Raw genomic sequence first — 5,685 nt, 5'->3', positions numbered from 1 at the left:
TATATTACTATGATAAATATATAAATAATATATAATAGAAAATATAACGTTAATAATATAACCATTCCAAAAATTAATAATTTAGTTTATTAGTTAAAATTACTGTGAAGAAATATGTTATAGGTATTAGGTGTGTGATTGATGATTGTAGGCGCAAAGGAGTATTACTTAAATTTATTGGTATAAAATTTAAATTATATTCAAATTATCGGGTTAATACTACATGTAGTATTGTATTAATAAGTAATAATCAATAAAATAATAAGTAATGGGCATTGCAAATTGACAGAATTTTTCTAATGAGCACTTTCCCCAAATTTCTCAATCGATCATCGATTCATTGATTGAAGTCTACTTATAATTGGCTATAGTAGGTTATTTATATTTTTCAATGTCTAATCAATAAATTAAAATTGATAATTTTTTTTATAATTTATTTATCTACTATATAAATCAATGGTTTTATATTTTGAATATAATTAATTATACTCTCGCATGTCTTCGGAATAGAAAATCAACACGAAGTTATAAAATATTATGTAATATCGTATGGTAAATATACCTTATAAAATAATATATTTATATTTTTTTTCGAAATGAGTGGAAGGTGATTTGATTCGCGAGCTTTCAACAGTTAAGTCGACTAATTTTCGAAAAACAAAAGATGTAGGTACTTTGTAAAATGTAGTTTTATAATTAGTATTAAGTAGGTAACTTAATGTGTACTGTATCTGTAATTTCTAACTGAGCTCGATGACGTGTGTTGGCCGTCAGTCGTTCCAGTACGAATATAACGAGTACCTATATTTTTGTGTATAATAAACAATATAATAACATGTAAGCAAGTAGTAGTAACTATTAAGTACTTAAAGTAAACAATAGTGCCCACACCCGTCCGACGACATTAGCATTAATATGATTATACCTATTTTACACGCGCGGTAGCACGTTCGTCGCATTCGTATGAGTGGTGTCCGCGGTGATGGCGGTGTCCGACGATCTGTGTATACAGGGCACGTCTAACTGAAAGTAATTTTTCTATTCTAACTCACTCGTTTGTATTTTAGTTTATTACTGCGTATTTGAAAACGAATTAAAAAACACCGTAGGGCAATTTTGCGTATAATAGGTACCTATATATTATATTAACATTTCATTATTAATTCGCTTCACACTATTCGTACAACACTATAATCGTTTAACGAGTTATGGTAACTATCAAATTTAAAACGAGCATACTAAGTACCTATAGTTATTTACTTTAAATGAAAATTCGCGTGCGTGCCTAAAACATTTTAATATATTTTTATGTATTTTTTTAGAAAATTAACAATTATTTGCGGATATACACAGTGAAACACTCGCGCTGTATATTGAATAAACAACGACGACGTGTGCTGCATTATAATAAATAATATAACTTATTATACGTAAGTAATAATTATTATACATTTATACCACAGTATTGCAGTAGAACAAGAATTGGTCGAGTTTTACGGCAGTGTCCGTATACCTCGTAATGACTAATGATAATAATATTATAAATACGTCGATAATATCTTTTTACTCATTTGTATAGTAGTCGTTTCTTGCCATCGGGGGTTACAATAAAGCAATAAACACATTTGTTTTATAATTATAATAGGTATTATTAGCCGACAGTGCGTGCAAAAGTTACCAATGTCATATAGGTACATCGGTATAGGTACGCTGTTTGATATGTTTTGGTTTGTTGAAAACAAATACTATTTGCAAACGCTATTAATCTTACCTATATAAACCTAATCTTGTAAATTTTCCACTCCAGTTTTGGATATACGAAATACCAATACATACTGGACACGAAAACTCAGTAATCGATGTCAAACTGCTGTTTGCAGCATTTTAACGGTGGCGTTATTTCAGATTTTATACCAGGCAGTACCTAGACGACAGATCGCGGGAGAAAAATATCGACTGGCCCTTTATATAAATAATAAATGTTTGTTTTTATTAAAAATTAATTTAACCTTCTATTTATTACCTTCTCAATAAAAAAAAATAAATAGTCAATAGTCAATAGCACTATTAATGTATAATAACATATTAATATATAATGTTCTTAAAATATAGACTTGCAGACGATGGTCTTCTTTTAAAATTGATTTTCGTCATATTCAACGATTTATCATTGACAAAATACGTATAATTCACTAATATTGTCCCTTGCTTCGATAATTCGATGCTCGAGTTTACACGTGTTGGACTGGTTATTATAGCAGATGGTACAGACGTGCAGTAAGACATGATGAACGGTGTGTATCGAACTCGTGTCATAATATTGCAGATAGTTAAGTTGTAATATAAATATTTATATAGTAATAATATTAATATTAGTACGTAATTTGAATGATCCGTTAATTGTTTAGTGTTATATAATATAATATAGTGCGACCGATCTGATTGTTGAAAATTGTACGCATAAATCGATCATATGACCCCATATATGATATACCGTACACACCACGCTGGCTTATATATTATAATACCATCAATTTTAATCGCGAAATTATCATAATATATTATACTAAGTATGAATTGATAAATGCGTGCCGAATAGGACTTAATCAGTGTCAGCACACGTATACGCCTGAACACGCGTTTTTGTCGTAGTTAAATGCACAATATTGTCACTATAGTCTATAATAATACGTATAGGTAGTTTATAAGTATTTTAGCAAAGGTGAGCTGTAGTTATTCGGTATAACCCCATAATCCCATCCTCTTACTCACATTTCTTTAATTTCATATGAATAAATTGTAGTGACGCTAAGCACTCTTGGTGTTTATAGACAATGTCTCCCATTCCACGTAGATAAATAGATAATTTTTGCCCCACCATCGACCCTATCAATCCAATATTTTTCCTGTACAATTCGTGTGTTTGTATATGTATAGGGTATTTTGCAAAAAAGAAATTGTAGTCATTAATTTTCAAATTAACTGACTATCGGTATAAACGTGAATATAGTCATTAGTCATGTGAGTAATTTTTGGGACGTGTCCCCGGGACCGCTACGTTAATAATTGATATAATCATATACATATTTAAAGTGCCTATGATATCATAAAAGACTTCATATGTTTATACTGTAGTATTATTAATGCATTCGATATTTACGTAAATTCTAGTTTTCCAACCACAAATCGAACCAATCCCTATGTCAACTTAATATATTTGCGATAATAATACTATTATAATATATATGATATACATAATGTGTATGACTGTATGTGTATGTATACATGTATAAGCTATTTCAAAGTAAAATATAACACTATATATGTATATACAAAAACAGGATTTGAACATTCCATTATAATTATATGTATACGAACATAAAAGTAATAAATAAATAATAATAAATAATATGCGATGCTTTGATGATGTGTATGTTTAATTTACTCATATTAGTCATATTTTTAACAAATGTATTAAGGAGAATGTCCGCGTAATGTTTGTTAATAATGCATTCACATAAATTTGTATTTTTTCATGATTGCTATTTAAAAAGAAAAGTTTAAAGAATTATTCTTGAGGGTTTGACATATCGGTTGTGTATTTTTTTGTAACATGACTTTATATTCGACTTTAAAAATGTAGACTAGTATATTAGCTCTGCTGCATAGTAGGTTTTGAATAGGTCACTGATATGGATGTGTTAAATTTAAATTCATTAATAATATCTTTGTGTATGAAAAACGATTCTGAGCGGAGACTGTCTATCTGCCTATTTCACTATAAGTATATTTCAAGTTATGGGTTTTAGTATTGGCATTAGGTGAAGTAATTTATTTTACTATTGTAGCAATACATGCAGTAGGTTAAATTAATTTTCGTCGAAAATATTTTATATATAAAGTATAATAATTTCACAGTTGCATGTCCACGATGTCCACACAAGGAATAAAAATATACCGAACATCCATATGTTTTTATATTTATATTTATTACATTTATATTTACTTTTAATTAATTAAATATATGAGTATATTATGTATTTATACATGTATCTATATGTAATTACAAACAAATTTTTTTGTATTTTATAATTTTCAGAATTCAGGAAATATGATCAACCGTCAAATAAATAGAAAAGAGCATTAAAATGTTATTCCGATCGTCAAAACATTCGCAATCTTCAATATGCAGTTTGTATTCGAATCACTCATTAATAAATAAATCAGTGTATGTACTTTTTCACTGTATTGTCATTAACTTTTGTTGCCAGTTGCTTAGTATATAGATACATAAATACACAATATACATTATGTATATAATATTTATAAATTGATGTTAAATTAGAATTAAAGTTATCAAGTTATCAACTAAATATTAACTTGATGTCATCAATTAAATATTATATGATATAAAATAATTGTTTTATGTTTTTAATTGCAATACGAATATCTAAGATATTTCTTTTTATGATCATAAATAATCATGATTCATATCATTATGATACTACTAATTACCATCATATTATTAATACATCGAGAAATGTATCAAAACAATGAATATTATTTGTAATTTTGTAATTATTTTAATAATTTAGTATAATCAATGTTTTCTACATATTATAACTCTAATGTAATATAAGTTATGCTTATGACAATAATTTAATAATTTTAGTAGAATAAGATATATAATGTTTATTATTAATGCATTAACTAACGTGATGAAAATTAATTATAATATCTACAATATTAAACAATGTGTGAATTAGTATGTTTAAATGTTTAATTGTCTAATCATACATTTGGTTCTAGTGGTTTCTAATTTCCTATAAAGATTAAAGTGCTTTATTCTGTAAACATTTAATGTTCATTATTATTATTCCATGTATCAATAAATATTATATATGGAAATTATTTGCATTTTATATATATGTATATATGTATAGGTACTAATAAATTATTACATTTATTTAAATATTTATGAATAAGACAATAGATATACCTATACTATCTAGTGTTTTGATTCAAAATACCAGACAATGAGTATGAATTATAGTTGTCATTTCAAAAGAAGAAAATATGAAGTAGTCAAATCAAATTGTATTGAAGAAAAAAATAGCGCTATACTTGGTGATAGAATATAAGCGAGAATAATGTAAGTAGAAAAAAAACAGTTTCATTTTCATAAGAGTATATCGTTCTTCATTCAGCGATGAAGAGAGTGTGCAAACAGAGGATGATACCGAATCTAATGAACACTTGCCAGCTACGAACGTTTACTACTACAGCGGTAAGTACCATATTACCAATCTTATTTTCGTATAAAAAACAAGGCTCACAGAATGTATTATAATGTTATGATCCAATTCGACCTCACCTCTTCGGACATAATAGTATTATATACGTGTAAGTGTATATTTGGAGACATTAATACGCTGTCGTTTCGGGTTGCGGACGTCATCGCCGTCTCGATGTAGGTAGGCAGGTAGGTATACGTGTAGCCAAATTGGTTTTCGATATATACGTATAATGTGTATACTGTATATGTATAAACGTTGTATAAATGTGTTTAGTAATAATAATAATATCTCTTGCGCGCGCGTGTTTATACGCCATATAACCAGTGTGTATACTGTGCGTGCGTACAGTGTTTTTTTTCCCTTTTACCGGGTTCGATTTAATGTATCA

General features: G+C 27.8%; 1 long non-coding RNA gene across 3 annotated transcripts; it reads left to right on the top strand.

The window, feature by feature from the left end:
* The first annotated feature begins 919 nt into the window (after window positions 1–919).
* Window positions 920–4,544, top strand: LOC132923219 (uncharacterized). 3 transcript variants are annotated; one of them, XR_009661129.1, is made up of 6 exons: window positions 920–1,211; window positions 1,323–1,430; window positions 1,646–1,705; window positions 1,808–1,981; window positions 2,113–2,294; window positions 4,100–4,544. It is a non-coding gene; the product is annotated as an uncharacterized LOC132923219 (long non-coding RNA). The 3 variants fall into 3 exon arrangements; XR_009661130.1 differs by lacking the exon at window positions 1,646–1,705 and having other exon boundaries at window positions 921–1,242; XR_009661128.1 differs by lacking the exon at window positions 1,646–1,705 and having other exon boundaries at window positions 922–1,211.
* Window positions 4,545–5,685: the final 1,141 nt, after the last annotated feature.

Source organism: Rhopalosiphum padi, chromosome 2 (genome assembly GCF_020882245.1).
Source record: "Rhopalosiphum padi isolate XX-2018 chromosome 2, ASM2088224v1, whole genome shotgun sequence".
NCBI classification, from domain to species: Eukaryota; Metazoa; Arthropoda; class Insecta; order Hemiptera; family Aphididae; genus Rhopalosiphum; species Rhopalosiphum padi.
The sequence above is the reverse complement of the archived record's forward strand: the minus strand, read 5'-3'. Positions and strand labels throughout refer to the sequence as shown.